The 18,169-nt window shown below is 39.5% G+C and overlaps 1 long non-coding RNA gene across 5 annotated transcripts in view; it reads left to right on the forward strand.

The window, feature by feature from the left end:
• The window catches only part of LOC128425464 (uncharacterized), a 154,339-nt gene that overhangs the window by 84,115 nt on the left and 52,055 nt on the right, over window positions 1-18,169 (forward strand). Inside the window, exon 5 of one of the 5 annotated variants that reach the window (XR_008333143.1) lies at window positions 4,085-4,099. The exons of 3 other annotated variants lie outside the window; for them this stretch is intronic. This is a non-coding gene — a long non-coding RNA (uncharacterized LOC128425464). Of the gene's footprint in view, window positions 1-4,084; window positions 4,104-18,169 lie in introns of those variants that run through there. One more of the 5 variants, XR_008333144.1, reaches the window with a different exon arrangement.

An 18,169-nucleotide genomic window follows, 5' to 3' on the forward strand; every position in this document is an offset into this window, starting at 1 on the left:
TTGCACTTTTAAGAATAAAAAACATCATAAAAACAAACCCCACAAAACATATTCAGCATCTCAAATGATAATATGCACAATAATTACAGACCAGGGATGTAGAGATGGTTTCAGAACTGGGTAGTTACTCTATCAGGGAAAATATGTTTTGAATATTAATATAAATGAAATGAACTGAGCGGCACTGAATGTACTTCTAGAAACAGATGCAAGTGAATTTAATAAAAAGTTAATATAGTTGAACTGAGATTAAAATTGGTAAAATTTTGATGATAAAAAAGTTTGGACAAATACTTTATCATATCAAATCCAAAATAGGTCTCATAGTTTAACTTTTTAATTTTCTAGCTGTGTCGATTTCAACAAAGGGATTTAAATCTAGGCTTATTAAAAAAAAAAAATCAAACCTTTGATTTCTCACAAGGTTTTCTTAGACTGAGTAGGAAAACAATGCAGATTAAATACAAATAAACACACATTAACAGTAAAAAGCAAGCAACAAGATAAACTTTAATCCAAAACAGAACAACTATTTTTCACAGTAGAATAAAACAACAACTCACATAATGTGTTGTATTGTAAGTAAAAGTGCCATCTGAACAATAAGATTTAAAGTTATTATCTTCATATTCTTTCATTATTTTCCACGCTTTGTCTACGTAAAATAAATACAGATCTGCTTTTAATGTGGCCACATTTGGCTGTTTTTTCTGGACTGGTACCCCTAGAGGTTGCTGCTTGAAAGCATAACTTGCATGTGATGATATGGTTATTTTTTCCACACTCTAATGTAATGAATTTGTGTATTTTTGTTTAACACAACTGTCGACGTGTCAACCAAGACACACCAAGAGATCTTTTGAAAATGAGCACGAGAAGATACATCAGTGTCATTAGAACTTCCTTAAATAACAGATGTTTGATGTGAACTATAGCTTTCTTTTACTTTGATACAAGTCCCAACTGCTAACATGGAGGAGGTGGGGTATATTACCTATATTGCAGCAAGCCACCAGGGGGCGATTGAGAAGCTTTAACTTGATATAATCGCTGTTCCTGCAATTCACATTATTAAACTCTCAACTTAAGCAGAAGTTGCACTCAAATCAAAGTTTTAAAAACTGACACCAGCTTTGAAAAAAGACTCATAAACATATCAGGTTGAATAATATCAATTGGAAAATTATCTCAAACGAAAAGCTTAAATCTCAAACATCTTAATTCCCACCCATAAACATAAACCCTCTGCTGATACTCACCACAGACACACATGTGGAAGGATCACTGGAAGGTTCCCAGCGTTAATACAATGTTTTTTTAAATGACTTTAATAGATTGTATAACAAACAATTGGGTCCGGCTATAGTTTTGTTTTAAAAGATTCATCATGAAGATAATATATAGTTGATGAAGATAATATATAGAATAACCTCAGACCTCTCCATGAGGTAAACTCTGTTTCAATATAGTTTTTCACTATATGAACATGTGCAACAGCTCCTTGGCTGAGGCCTGAGTCATACTAATGAAGACTAATAAACTGAACCTGAAGTTTCAATTTGATGGATGGATCAGCTTTAATGCATAGATTATACTAAGGTTGTCATTAGCGACAATGATTTGTCTTCTGAGTCTCCATGGGATGTCTTCTTTATTGATATTTTTCTACTTACAGTTAATATTATTCATAACTTGAGATCTATCGACATTTAGATGAATTAAATGTCTTCCCTCAGTACAATACACTGAGGGGTATACGATGATGTGAGGGGGCACTTTTGCCGTCGTGTCATCTCTATGAATGGGGGATTATGGGTGCTTCAACAAAAAAACATGCACAACCTTTTATTTCATTTAGAAATGTAAAGACAGCAAAAAAACATATAAAATCTCTGTCACGCCTACACCCCAGCTTACATTGACCAGTTAAACCCGACATTCTGCCTGGGATGTAACACTCCTGTATCGTACAGTTCTGTGAGCCATTCTCTCCTTCTCCCTGGGGGCATGTGGTGCAAGCATGTTGAATTTAGTCCCTTCAGAAGCTGCGATCACAACTATACCACTAAGTTTTTTTCAATTAAGTGATTACGATTTTGACAGAATCCTCCGGTTTGCGTGTTCCTGGAAGAAGGAGAGTTAAGAAAATATGCTCTTCAAAGAAAAAAAGGCAGTTGCATGGCTTCTCGCTGAGAAACTGAAAAACAGCCCGAGGCTAAATGTTTGTTTGCTGCCTTTGAAACGCTGGCGTGTGTGTGTGTTGCAGACTTTAGCATGTATGTACATTACATGCGTGGGCTTCCTCTACATGGTGCCCCCCCCCCCTCTGTATGTCCATGTCTGTGGGTAAAAACTTGTGCTTTAATCTTTTTTATTGACACTGCTGTGTTACCTGCAGGATTTGAATGTGGGATGATCTTTTTTTGCCCTTCAGCTCAAGGTGCAGCCAGAGATATCCCACATGCTTCTAAACACCCACTGCGGTGAGCTACAAGATCAGCAGGAAGGCACGGCTTATTACCCAACAGTAAAGCATACATCACACGCATTTATTTATGTTACATTTAGTTCATAAACAGTATCACAGCACAGGGAACACCGGGTCAGGGGATGTATGCGCGTGATGTCAACACTCTTTTTTTCAAAGACTTGATCGTGTTCCTTGGAAAGCTAAAGTCTGGTTGGCTCTAAGTTGAGAAGTGAATAACATATGAATGCATTAGAGCTGAAGATCCAATCAGAGATTTATGTGTGTGTTTCCACAATTCGGCAGCCCTGTCTCAGAGTCCTTCTCTGAATTATCAATTTTTTTGGGGGACTAATGAATTTAGCTCAAACGACGTCACTGAAGTGACATGATCACTGGGGTTGGGTTCCTACACTGTCGGCAACATAATTGTCAATGCATATATCTGGCTACAATTACGCATGGCTCCGGCAGCATGTAACATTAGCCTACAGTAAGCTAGTAGCTACCCCAAACTGTAGTTGACATGACATCATGCCTCCATCTAAACGGTCTAAATGTGGTGTCCTGTCATTTTAGTTTGTTAATTGCAGTCTGTGTGTTTTCTATTTCCTGTTTTATTTTGTAGCCTTGCTCTCACTGTCTTGTTTCAGCTTCTCGGTGTTTCACTTCCTGTCCTTGATTGTGATCTCCAATCCTCATGTGTTTCACCTGGTGTAATTGCCCCGGCCTTCCTGCTGTGTATTTAAGCCTCTGTTTCCCTTTGTCTGGTGTCGGGTTGTACTCGTTGTTTTCTCTACACGTCGTGAGAGATGGTTTGTTTGTTCCTGCTGTTTCGTCCAGCTTCTCCTGCTTCCTCCTTCCTTGTTCTCAGTGCGCCTTGTCGCCAGTGTTACTTTTGTTAGTGCTCTTGTTTTGTTTTTGTCTTGTTAAAGACGTTTTTGTATATTAAATCCCCTTTTTGTTATAACCTCTGCATCCTGGGTCCATCTCCTCCTTCAAACTGTAACACTAAAGTGCGGATGTGTTTAATGCTGCAGGGTTCTGACCTCTGTACACGCAGCAAATGTTTGAAAAAAATCCTTTATAAAGGATAGAACACGACCGACTTCATGAAGCAACTAGCGACACATGGGATATGTCTTAAATGGCCCCATGTACAGCATATCAGTAGGAAGGTGGGTTTAATTCAGTGTTAAATGATTGTACTTAGGTTAGGTTTTATTGTTTCTTTTTTTTATGGACATTCATTGAAGGTTTTGCAGGTATTTATATTTTGTAAATTTAATTGAGGTATACTTTACGTATACTGTTAACAGAACATTTCAACTTTCAATTGGTCTCAGCAATGGAATAGCAGTTATAATCGGCGTTGTTTTGTGTGTTTTTTTTTGGGGGGGTTTTCTTTTTTGGTTCAGTCACCATTTAGGCATCAGGGAGGCAAAAAACGAACAATGCCAGAAACTATAACATCACAGACTGTAAAGTTTTCCCTGAAGACACAAAGGATTTTTATTATATGCAGTAGTTGTCCCATGAACAGAGTTTGGTCGAGTTCCCTTTGTGTTGCTCTTTAATTAGGCTACATGCATTGAAACAAAGTCTATGTCTCCACAGAGGTCCGTGGTCAGTGTGTCAGCTCAACCACGATTGGTCTCCTGATAGACAGAGGGTGGTTTTCTTGGCCTTGATACAGATGAGAGAGAGAACTGCAGAAAACTGGATGTGGACCCTTGTTCGAAATGTCAAGTCATTTGGCTCTTTGCTCATTCTGTCAAGAGGGCTGACGGGAGGGCAGAGGATGTCCATTATCCTGCAGATAACGTCTGTGGTCTGGTATCTGACACGCTGGGAGTCGGAGCGAGTCTAATCTGACGCCAGATACAGACACAATAATCTCATGTTAGCACACAAGGAGTCCCGATAGCACTTGTTCATATCATGCCATGGCTCTTTCATGTAAGCGTTTCTAATTTAACAACTATTTTTACAGATTTAGTGGAATGCAATTAACAAGATAAAGACATGATACCGTAATGAGAGAGTTTTTCTGTTAAAGCAGAATAATTTGGCATTTAATAATAATAAAATGTATATCACATATCAACATTTCTGATTGTGTGGTTTTGGCTTGACTGGCTTTAAACTTGCCTCCAGAGAAGACCTGCATTCGTTAACAGCAGAGGAACAACAACTGTCTGAGTACTTATTTTGTTTTCGACCGGCTGAATGCCATGGTTTAACATTGTACGGGTACTTTGTAAGCACTGGGGATGCTTGTTCTCCCTATGCCTCTCCTCTGTATTAGTGCTCACCTAAAGGACTAATGCACCGCAGCAGAGAGCAGGGACACAATTTGAGTCAATAAAGTCATCAGCTAAAGCACAGTGTCAAATCATGTTTAATGATTATTGAAAACTGGCTGGTGTGATAATCCTTTGTGATTAGAAAACATGGATTCTCACTCCCTCTCTAATGCCACGGCCCACAAAAGAGACTTCTTTTGCTACTAATTTAAATGTATTGCTTTTCCCCCCCTTTTAATAACAAATTATTGACAGCTTTACATATAATTTATCATAATGATAATAATAATAATTTACTTTTGTAGCACAACTTACTACAACGGAAATCAATATTCCATCCAGGTCTGTTTTTGTGTGGCGACTGGGGTGAAGTCACCTTGTAGTTTCAGCAACACAGATTATTTCAACTATGTTGAATGTTGATAATCTTAGCAACTAATCACATATGAATTCATTGATATGTGATTCAGTTCTGCAGTTTGCATTTCAATAAACACTATTGTTCTTTGATTCCTGTGAAATATATATAAATGAATGTATCTCACCAGCACCACCATAAGCAGCACAGCTCAGTGTGGGAGGGTTAAGGTTAGAAAAAAAATCACCATCCATGTAAAAAGCTGGTTTAAATCCGCAATAAGAGAATAGAAACAAAAGCTGCAGTTGTTTGCCCAATTGAAGGTTTAGCTTTGTTTTATATTATGGTTTTGTGTGTTTTAAATCAGAAGTGTTTCTTGAGTATGGTAACAGTGCTGCAGTGATACAGAAGAAAAAGGAGGAGGAAACAGGATTACCTCCATTAGACCATCAGACAAGACGCCCTAATTCACCAAAACATAGCATGCATTATCTAATACAAAACATCAGTTTAACTGGTTATGATCCACATATTGATCTGAAGTATAAAACTAATCGCTTAGAACAGTCCTTTATTTTACCATTTATTAAACCCTTTCACCTGGACTGGGTGTTTTTCCCATTGAGGTCCACTACCTCCCTGTAGCTTATTTAAACATACATTTACCAACAATGGAATTAAATATATTGAGTATTAATCAACATGTTCAATGTTCTTTCTATTCACTTCCCACTTTGAAATTTGACATGAATTCACCACCACAAAGGTCAGATGTCCCAGTTTCCACTAGCACTTAAATGCATCATATGTTTGTTGATCTGTGTGGAGCTGAAGTCTCAAAACTCCATGTTTGAGTGTCATGAATGTATGTAGCCTGTATTGGGCGATCAAACATTTAACAATCATGTATTTAAATGGAAAGATTTATGTCACAAATGCATTAATTACAAACAGGAAGCTTTTTCTGAAGAGAATCTGATCTGTGAAGTTGAAGTCAAACATCTGTACATTAAATGTCTTACGTTTGTGGTGCTTTTGTAGAATTATTTCATGTGTTAACAATTCTTGATATTTGTATGTAAATTAGAACATTAATCACTGTGCACATTTGTTATCCTCATTTTTCATTTGTAGATCATCCCATATTCGTGGGATCATATACATGCACCTCTTCTTCCAAGCATGTTTGCATGTGCATGATTAAATTGTGGCTCATTTCACAGCTTGTGTGACCACAGCTCCTTGAAGGTTATAAGTTGAATGCTATGACTATATAACTCATTTATTTTGAGTAGTTTCATACACAGTAGCCATCATCAGCTAAGTAGTATTGGATAATACCACAGTTTTATTGGGTTGTAATTAGCATGGCCCTCAGCAATATACAGTAAGTGGTCATAAGTACTTTGTGTTTTCATTCTTGTGTTGAGCAAATGAGGCAACATTCAAAACATCCACTCTGAGGAGAAGCTGCAGTGCAGGCAGAGGTCAGCACCGTCTAATAGACCAGGCTATGAGAACGCAGCCTCATTTCTACCAGGTATTGTGGAGGCGGCACAATCAGTGAAGTAAAAGTTTAACTTACCAACTTCGTAATGTTTCTTTGTGAATGCAATGCAAATAAATAAACCATCAAGGGGAAGAATCCGAGGTTATTTCGCTGCCTTTTCATCTTTACGAGTTAATATCATCCAAAAATGTATTTTTTAAAGTGGAATATTTTCACAAGTGTTACCCAAGTCATTATTTAATGTTGTGAATCAATCAATACACCCTAAGGGCCCGATCTTACAGCTGTAGCGGCGAGTGTATAATGGGTGCAAATATCAGACCGATGTAGTTTTCATGTTTCTGTTCAGCGCCCACGTTGTTTAAATAGCAAATGCACCAATTTCAGCACCCATAGGCAGGTTGGAATTAAAATTAGGTATGGTTTAGCGTATTGTTGGCGCACTGGCAGTGTAACGCAGTTGTGTGATTGACCAACAATAAGCTCTCTGATACTACAGTATATTCTTGGCAAGTGGATTTGGACATGAACTACCTGAAGCTAAGAAGCAGGTCGTTGTGCGCATGCGTCTCGCGTTACATGCACAGTTAGCGCTAACTCTAGGCTCCACCAGCCCATTACCTCATTTCATTCAATCACAACCTGACACGCTCACCTTGAGCCAATCACCTGTACGCTGTCAAAGTTTAAAATGTTCTCTCCCCCTCCTGTCATTCAGCTGTCAGGTCAGTACCGCGATCATTGATCGGCGACTTCCTCCCCTGCACCACCTCAACTCTGGATACCGGGTCATCTACCTTCAACCGTCCATCAGACGTCCCGTGTTCGTGCTGCATTTCTAATCACCCTCACCAGAGTCTGGGCTCTGGGGGTAGGGCTCCTTCCCTCTCAAGCTCCTAATTCATAGGAATGCTGGAATTGCCCTTCTTGTTCCTTCTGTTACCATTCTACTTTGTCCTTTTATGTCCTGGGTGAAACAAAATCTGTTCTGCCATATTTCTCTGAAATCCATGGTCACAGCAACAATTTAAAATTCTATGATCGCTTTATTTGCCACAATGACTGTCTTCAAGGGCAAACAAATATGATGTAGTGTTTTGAATGAACCACACCACATCAACTTTAGAAATCCTGCTCGAGGTGTCCTGGGAACTGGACGGCTAGCCATTCCTTCCTATAGCATCTGTGCAGTGTAAGAATTGCATGACACCTGGATTAGATAAAACATTACAAAAACAATGAGAAATAGAGATAACAGGTTTTCAAAAGTGCAATATGCTGTTCCTAGGCACAGGAACATAAGTTTTCCCTATGGACACACCTTCCCCCCCAATACAACGAAAGCCATATCAGCAAAACATCCGTTATTGCTCCTTAACCTCTTCACTCGCCCATCAGCAGTAACAGGTCAACACAACTTGCCTGTTTAGAGAGCTGACCGACTCCTGGCCTGTCCCACTCCAACAATACACATCTTTTCATCACATGCCATTTCTGTCACTTAGCAACTTGGATATGTGTGCTTGTATCTATAGCTCAACACGATTTGTGGGCGTGTTGAAGTATTTGTGTGTTACTTCAAAATCAGCCACGATCCTTTCATAGCATCTCAGGTGGAAACGCTGTGCAGCATGTCAGTGAATAATAGACAGCCAGGGCTGCTTAACAGGAAGGAGATGACACAGGCCCTGACACAGCCACCCACACACAGGTGCCAGTGGAGCTATGTTTGCATGATGGCATACATTATTAATTACCGTGGGGTAAACGTCTGAGACCACTTTCTCAGACTGTCAGCATGTTGGCATGTTTAAATTGTGATGGTAAAATGTGCTGCCATTGCATTCCTTTAAGTTGTTATACTGCTGTGACCACATTCGAACTTTATACTATGGGGGGGAAGTTTCCTTCTTTTGTAGGTGGATTAGGTAGTTTGGCAGTGTATTTGCTTTATTTGTGTACCCAACGGTCCATAAAGGACAAGACATTTAATTCACACTGCTGGCCTTTGACTTCAGAGGCACTGTGGAGCCATTCCATACATAGTCTATGAAGAGTGAATCTGAACAGATGAGAAATCTCTCCAGAGGTTAAAAAGCAAGGCAAAGACTTGGACTTATTGGGGTTTCTCCATTCCTCCTTTTCGTCATTGTTGAGAGACAAGGACAACAGTAATGTGGGAGGTTCTTCTCCAGGTTCACGTGCTTCCTCCCAGTGGTCTTTCTATCTGTGGAAGTCTTTGTTCCCGGAAAGAAGCGAATATATTTAACAGCTGCATAGATTAGCCCTTTGGATCCCATAATATAAGGCATTATCGAACAACGTGATACTAACATGACAAGCTACTTGCTTGTTCAGAAGCATATATACAGAATGGTTAAACATAAAAAAAGACATGTTCTTTTAAGGCTCTTATGCTTTTATGTTAACAGCTGGGGGGGAGCCGAGTTTAACATTAGCTTTTACTAAGCGAAACGGTCGCCGGACCTTTTGTCCTTCCTCTTCTAGTCAGATACATTTACAAATGGTTTTATAAGCAGGATATTATTCTAGTGTACATATGTCCACTTTCCACCCCTGTTTCATATATTTCCAATAAAGATATATCCTTTGCTAGGCAACACTTTTTTCATTTGTGTGAAACATGAATTTAACATCAGGGTTGGTGTCGGCCTCAGAATGAAAGACGTAAAGCTTCTGTCTGGAGCCGTCACACAGGAGAAATATCCGTTGGAAAAGGAGGCCGACATACCAATTTCTGCTATGACAGAAGCCCCAACGGATTTGACTGCACTGCAGCTGAAAGGTTTTTTTCTCCCTGAATTTTATTTTACTGGAAACTCTCCCTCTCTTACTATTACTGTCACTCTTGGAATCGCCTCTCACTCCATATGCAGCTGGTTCTTACTAGTCAGGGAGGATTCTTGAGAGTTTTACAAGTCACTCTGGGAAATGGAAGGAATCTCTCCTGGAGCTTCAGGTCGCTAAGGCAGATGGTAGAAAAAGGTACATTACAACATTAATGCCAAAATACATCAGCAAATAGAATTTATTAGTGTAAGAATATTTCAAGGAGTTATCGGTTGTTTTACACTAAATATATAATCCAGTATCTTTAAGGAAGGAATGTGTACTTTAGGTAAACAAACTTTTGCTCATGTTACTTGCAAAAACAGCTTTGCTAGAGGATTATTGAGGTTACTGGGAGAAAACATTTTCAGAAAATATTAATTATAAAAAATTACCTGATAGATATACAGATTTAGTGTATTTTTTCTAACTGCTTTGGGACGGTTATACTAAGATCATAACACCATGGCTTAAGAATATAGAGCACAAAGAGTAATACTTTACTATGTAAATAGCTGCTGGTTCACTGTCAATAGATGTGACTGGTCCAAATTAGTTGCAGGGCCAAGCAGTAGCACTGGTCCTTTTATATGTGGTTTGCCCTAAAGCGGACTGCAAAGCTATGATAGGGCAATACTGTTGGGGGGAGAAGTTTATCTTACCATATAGGTCACTGCTCATCTTATAGAACAATGCTCCTAATAACAATAACTTGATTAATTTGGCACCTTTCAAAACAGTGTTGCTTTACAAAAAGAAAAAATAAATCTTAATAGACAACCTGCAAATTAAGTTTAAATTGATTGTTGTAAAAATCTTAAATAAAATACAAAATAATTTGTGCTGGCAAAATAAAGGGATAAAAGAAACAATAAAATGAAACAAAAGTACAATCTCAAAACAAAGTTTGTTAAAATAAAGTTTTCCAGTGATTATTGAAAAACAGACACTGATGTTACAAGTGATATTTCCTCAGTTAAACTATTCCACAGGGTTTGCATTCTGATAGCAAAGGCCCTGTCACCATTGGTCTTCAGACTTTACCGAGGAATCCCATTTTTTTCTTTAGTAAAATAAAATCATACCAGCTCATTTGAACACTTCTACTTGCTAAACAAGGAGTCAGCAGTCATACAAATGTATGGACATAGAATATTCCTGATAAACTAGGGCCGCTTGACTGTAGCAGATAAGGTCAGGGCCATTTTAAAATTCTGAAAGGTTGAGCTGTACTTTCTAAGCCCAAAAGATGCCATTTTACTCAAATAAAAAAAAATCTGACAGTCCATACAAGGTATTGGAAAAAGTCAAAGAAAACTGCCACTGACTCTGTCTCCCAGTACTAGCAGTTTGAAAAATGAGGGCAAGTCAAAGTTAATAATTATATTAAAAGCCCGCCTTGGTGTTGCATTCTCTTGACACATCTATTTGTCACGCTTGTGTAGTGAAATGTTTCCTCCTGACAGATATTTCCAGGGATCAAACTGAAGCACTTTGATACATTATTGGAAGAGACTCATTGATATTTTCCTCACACGGCAACAGTGGGCATTTAAGAGCACTATACCAAATAAAAGGATATTGATTTGCCTAAATGAATGCCTGGCCTAACCTTCAGGAGTGCACGAATTGAGGGCACGTGTCATGTAAATTACAAGTGGTAGACATGCTGTAATATCTGCCACTTTGCACTGTGATGCTTCTACACATCTCAGACATTGTGATATACAGCACCGTATAATATCAGTGCTCAGCCTTACTAGTTGAGCAGAGTAAACTTTTTGCTTTATGACGTGGGAGCAGAGACCAACAGGAAAGCTGCAGGTTGGCAGAAAACCTGACAGATTCTCGACCTTTATTTTACTTACAAAATTGCTGACTTTGACCCGTACTAGCTGCGGTGTGGTTTTTACAGGCCCGCGTGGGACCGGGCTTGTAAACAGAAGATGAGACAATATATTTCTACTCAGTGAAACCGTCAAGTGATTCAGTTTCAGCTGTTGTGATGCTCCTGGATATACAAAACCTGAAATATGGCTCGCTGGAGAGACTGCAGGAGTGTCATGCGAATTTTTTTTCTTTTGAAAATGATTCCTGGCTCACATTGATGAAGGGCTTACAAAAACCATGGAGGTCATTCCTGAGCTGCTGTCTCTCCGCAAATGACCAAGCACGTGACAGACAGTGCTCCTTGATTCATCAATGTCTTCAGGCACAGATAGATGTGTTTTTGCAAGGTTCAGGGTTGGCTGGCTGAATATTTTCGAATGGATTCATGACACAATCTTGAAATAGAACTATTAAAATACGTGGTACTGGCTGCTGACGTACATGTTACATTCTCAAGCACCATCATAATTAGTGCGGTGGCAATCGAACACATGCACAGTGGAAGTACACATGATGGGTTAAAGTCAGCAGACGCCGCTTCCAACAGATGAAGGTGTGAACATGGACATATTTCACTTCACATGAGTTTATTGTTAAAAAGCTGCCAGCACATTGATACTTACTACCTTCAAGTTTACATCATCAAATTCAACTCAAACACATTTTTTTCAATGCAGTTGGAAGAGATGCAGCATTTAATAAAAATCGCAAACAAAATTTCATCAGGAAATATAGTAGCAAGCTAAAAAAAGTGCCCTGTTATTTTCCTTGTCAGCATGCAGCTCAGCTGTGATCCAGACAGGGGGATCTCAGAGCTTTACGTTATTTTATTTTTTTTAAATTTCAGCAACTGATAAGAGCGCAGCCCAGATAAGACGTCTACATAGATGAAACGGACGGAAACAGCACATCAGCAACAGCAGCTTCAGTCCTTCAACAGTGTCTACAAATGATGCGTTCTGCCACTACTTCTGAGCAGGATTTTTTTCTCCTAGCCCATTACGAATTCAAGGTAGAATGCATGCAGCTGTATGAAAATAGAGTCGAGTCTCAAAGACAATTTGCGTGTCAGATTCATGTTCAAAGCACAACAAACTGCAAGCTGCCAAGCACTGATTCAAACTGTATATGTCGAAGAGCTGAAATTCCTCACTAGACTGGCTCAACATTTTGAGAGATGGGATTTTTTGCTAACAAATTTTTGCTTGCTAGCTATTTCAAGGCAGTAATTCATCAAAACATAACCAAGTGAAAAATAGTGAAATGTAATGTTTACACTTGTTGAACTGATCAAATGAAGGAGACATAATGTGTCAAATTGTTAATTATACTATTATACTGTTATTTTTCCAATTGCCTACAAAAGTGTCTACATTGGATGAAAAGAAATAAGGTATTGAACTTTATAAAGGTGGGGGATATGACAGCTCCCCAAAAGTAAAGCCAAAGCTCCCATACTGTCTGGCTGCAGTATAGGTCATAAATGCTGTCTCCTCCATGTTAGTGGATAGGACGTGGACAAAAAGTTATTCTTTCCAGTTATTATGGCGATTTAATTGTATATATAAGGGGAAACATCTTCATTAACATGTGAGAAGGACTCGAAATTTGTTGAGCGTGGAAACTGCCAGGATCTCTGAGCTGATGCTCTGTCCCCCGATCGCTACTGCAGACTCCAAATGTGCAAGATGGCAGCATACATATCCCATATATATTTTGAGTAAATTTCTGGATAGTGGAATGAAAAAGATAATTCATCCTAATATACAGTCTATCACACATAATTTAAATTTTTTATTTTTAGAAGAACAAATCCAGCCTCCAGATTTGTTGCCATCTCAGTCATGTTTTGTTAGCATTAGGAAAGAGATGTGTTTATGGTCTGAGACGTGAAGACATTTAAAATGCTTGAACCTTGTTTTTCTGAGCGAGGTTCTTTGCCCACTCCCTCCCTTTAGACCCTGCTGGAGTATGCTGCTCTTCCATGACAAAGCCATTCATCACTCTCTAAAGATTTAGCTTGCATTCCAGTTACAACCTTCCACCCGCTATCAATAGTCACCATCATTATGTTTCAAGCATGCTGGAGCTTTTATGTCTCCTTGCGTGTGCACTAAGAATAGACAGACAGAGACAGTGGCAATACAGATGACACAGGGCACGCTGTCGATTTAGAAAGATGGCAACATTGTGTCGCTGGTTAACACGGTGGGTGTATCACTGGTATTCAGGAGGTGATGGGGACAGCAACCACAGCAAAGTGTCAAATTACTTTCAGAAATTACATTTTGATACACTGATGCTCCTCAGCGGTTCAGCACAAAATTCTGACTCTGATACATGAGCAGTCTCTCTCCATCCATGTCTCTCACAAATATTTTGAATATTTGCTGCCGTTTGTGTTGTTGGCATTTTAATGGACGATTGTGGTGAAGAGAAGAGAAGCTGAGCGGCGAGGCAAAGCTTTTCTGATACCAGTCTGTTTGCGTTCTAACCCTCACCTGTGGTCACAAGCTCTGGGTAATGACCGAGCTGAGGAAATTAGTTTTCTCCGTCGGGTGTCTGGGCTCAGCCTTAGAGATAGGGTGAGGGGATCAGACAGCTGGAAGGAGCTTTGAGTTGAACCACTTCTCCTTAATGTCAAAAGAGGACAGGTGAGAAGGCTCTAGCTTCTAGTTAGGATGCCCCGTTGGGGTCTTCCTTTGGGGGTTTATCAGGCACCCCCCACTGGGAAGAGATCCCAAGGTAGACCCAGAACTCACTGGAGGGATTATATATCACATCTGGCCCGAGAATGCATCGCCATCTCCCAGAAAGAGTTGGAAAGCGTGGCTAGGGAGAGGGGTGCCTGGGAGACAATGAATGCAATAGAAGAAAATATGTGCATAAGTCTGCACAATGTGAAATCTCACCTTTCACATGGTTTGTTTATCACGCTAAGAGAAAATATCTAACTACCACTATCATTCTCATGTGTATAAGACAGGGCTAAAAAAAAAACATCTTCGTTTTCACCCCTGCACTGAGAAATTATTTACCAAGCTGAATAATAAAGGAAATTGAAAATTACTAGAGTGAGCTTCCCCAATAAGTTGTAGACCACACAGTCTGGCCAATTTCAGCACTCTTGTATCTACAGTGGGGGTCAAGCCCACAGAATAGTATCTCAAAAGCATACAGACCTAAAACCACGACTATTAAATCGTCAGAAAGCTGTAAAAACACTACATACTGTGTCATAAGATGATCCTTCCCACAGTTGTTCAAAAAAGGTCTGAATTCAAATGAAAGTATCTAGATTAAATGTGCCGAACTTTTAGTTGCAGCACATTGATAGACTTCTTACACAGCTTAACCACCTAAAAGAGAAAAAATAGAACCATATGCCATTGATCAGAGAGATCTTAGAGTTAGAATTATTCTCCTCCTCAGTTGTTGGCCGACTCCTAACCCTCTGAAATGATGGTGGATCACCTGGCATTAACATTTCTGTCTTTTGAAGGCCTTTGCAGGCTCAGTAGATAAGCTAGCCCCAAGCCACTGCTATTATATGAATCTCAAAAGTGAACTGTCTGTTCAACTTTATTGACGTTTATTCCGCAAGGTCTATGACACCTCCATGTAAAATGACTGCCTGTAAAAACTTATAGTAACTTCATAGGCCTGATCTCAGCAGGGACCTTCCACTGCTCTAAATCTGAAGGACATGTGTCTCATGATGTTGAGCTTTACTATATAATGTCGAAATATCACATTGCAGATATGATGCTGAATAATTAAAACTGTAATTAATTTAGCCATCTTATAATATGCAAATATGCTCCAAGCTGAATTACAGGTTACCCTAACCCTTTTTTTTTTTAAGTGCTAAAAAAGAAATACATTTAGATTAACTAGATTAGATTATCAATATACCTTTCTGTAAATAGTTGTGACATCCCCCACCACAAGACCGTACTCCGCATGTTGGTGTGGCCAGAGCCTGTTTATGTGAACGTGGAATCTAAGCTGTGTCCCAATGCACTTATTGCAGCGCAGCCACCCTATAGCTCATTTAACTTTGTCGCCGATTTGCTATGAATCATGGGATAGAGAAGGATCCATCCGCTTGATCCGTTGTTGCTTGGCAATGGAAGGATATACAGTGCCTTGCATAAGTATTCACCCCCTTTGGACTTTTCTACATTTTGTCATGGTATAACCACAGATTAAAATTTATTTCATCATGAGTTTATGTAATGGACCAACACAAAATAGTGCATCATTTGGAAGTGGGGGGAAATATTACATGGATTTCACAATTATTTACAAATAAAAATCTGAAAAGTGTTGAGTGCATATGTATTCACCCCCTTTACTGTGAAACCCCTAACAAAGATCTGGTGCGACCAATTGCATTCACAAGTCACATTTGCAAGTCACATAATTAGTAAATAGGGTCCACCTGTCTGCAATTTAATCTCAGTATAAATACACCTGTTCTGTGACAGACTCAGAGTTTGTTGGAGATCATTACTGAACAAACAGCATCATGAAGACCAAGGAGCTCACCAAACAGGTCAGGGATAAAGTTGTGGAGAAATATGAAGCAGGGTTAGGTTATAAAATAATATCCAGAGCTTTGAACATCTCTCTGAGCACCATAAAATCCATCATAAGAAAATGGAAAGAATATGGCACAACCGCAAACCTACCAAGAGGAGGCCGTCCACCCAAACTGAAGAGTCGGACAAGGAGAAAATGAATCAGAGAAGCAACCAGGAGGCCCATGGTTACTCTGGAGGAGTTGCAGAGATCCACAGCTGAGGTGGGAGAATCTGTCCACAGGACAACTATTAGTCGTCTACTCCACAAATCTGGCCTTTATGGAAGAGTGGCAAGAAGAAAGCCATTGTTGAAAGGGATCCATAAAAAATCCCGTTTGGAGTTTGCCAGAAGCCATGTGGGAGACACAGCAAACATGTGGAAGAAGGTGCTCTGGTCAGATGAGACCAAAATTGAACTTTTTGGCCTCAATGCAAAACGCTATGTGTGGCGAAAACCCAACACTGCCCATCACCCTGAGCACACCATCCCAACAGTGAAACATGGTGGTGGTAGCATCATGCTGTGGGGATGCTTCTCTTCAGCAGGTACAGGGAAACTGGTCAGAATAGAGGGAAAGATGGATGGAGCCAAATACAGGGAAATCCTTGAAGAAAATCTGATGCAGTCTGCAAAAGACTTGAGACTGAGGCGGAGGTTCATCTTCCAGCAGGACAATGACCCTAAACATACAGCCAGAGCTACAAAGGAATGGTTTGGATTAAAGAATGTTAATGTCTTAAAATGGCCCAGTCAAAGCCCAGACCTCAATCCAATAGAGAATCTATGGCAAGACTTGACGATTGCGGTTCACAGACGGTCTCCATCCAATCTGACTGAGCTTCATCTTTTTTGCCAAGAAGAATGGACAAACCTTTCCATCTCTAGATGTGCAAAGCTGGTAGAGACATACCCCAAAAGACTTGCAGCTGTAATTGCAGCGAAAGGGGGTTCTACCAAGTATTGACACAGGGGGGTGAATACTTATGCACCCAACAGATGTCAACTTTTTTGTTCTCATTATTGTTTGTGTCACAATAAAATGTATTTTGCACCTCCAAAGTACTATGCATGTTTTGTTGATCAAACGGGAAAACGTTTATTTAAGTCTATTTGAATTCCAGTTAGTAACAGTACATAATGGGAAAAAGTCCAAGGGGGGTGAATACTTATGCAAGGCACTGTATTTGTCGGCCACATTGGAATGAGCTTTCAAAATGAGACAGCCTAGTTGTTCCGCTGGGACACAATCGGTTTTCAAATGCAGCCGTTGAAGGACGAGGCCCTTAAATTAGGCCACAGCTCTAGTTATTAATGCCACCTTGACGAGTCAGCAGCTGCTCCATCTGCTAAATATGAATGTACCTGTGGTATGACTGCGGTCGTATTGTACATGGTTACCTCAGCCAAGGAGGTTATGTTTCAATCTGTGTTTGTTTGTTAGCAAGATTATGGAAACATTTCTGGATGGATTAAAATGAAACTTGGTAGAAGGACACAGTATTGGTTAGGGAAGAACCCATGCACTTTTGGGGTAGATCACGGACGCAGACAATTATTTGTGAAATATAATGATAAAATGTATATTTTAAGACAGTAACATGTTATTTGATAGATTGGTTAATGTTGATCTTTTGGCCATTGTCTACCTTGTAGGAGATTCATTGCTCACACTTATTAGTATGCACTTTATGAATAATTATATTATTGCTGTTAGTAATCAACTTGTTGGTACTTGCGTAAAATGACTTGCGTAAAACTCAGAGCTCTATCGAGAATGGATTTCTGGTGTTCAATCCTTAACTGGCCAATTGGAGTACGAATGTCACTTGGGCAAAATCGCCCTCCCTTTATGAGAAATAAATACAACTAAAGAATGCAGAATGATTACTATATTTGCCCAGATGAAAATAAAATGTAGCCTTTTTTTCTGGAAGCAAGTGTAAAAGAAGAAATCCCTGTTTTCAGAATCTTGCACATGTCGGTGCACTTGCTTGTGTTGTCCGTCCCTCGACACTGAGGGTTGTTGATTTCCATTACGGAGCACAGAGCCCATTTTCCACACCCACTACTCTGTGTCCCATGGAGCTGTAATGAGCCATTTGATTAAAATAGTATTAACTTACCAAAACTGACGACTGAGATGTATTACTGCATACACTGTGCTCAGAATTAGAGTGAATGATCTGTAAAATGTCTTTAGC

The sequence above is a fragment of the Pleuronectes platessa genome, chromosome 20 (assembly GCF_947347685.1).
Source record: "Pleuronectes platessa chromosome 20, fPlePla1.1, whole genome shotgun sequence".
Classification (NCBI taxonomy): domain Eukaryota; kingdom Metazoa; phylum Chordata; class Actinopteri; order Pleuronectiformes; family Pleuronectidae; genus Pleuronectes; species Pleuronectes platessa.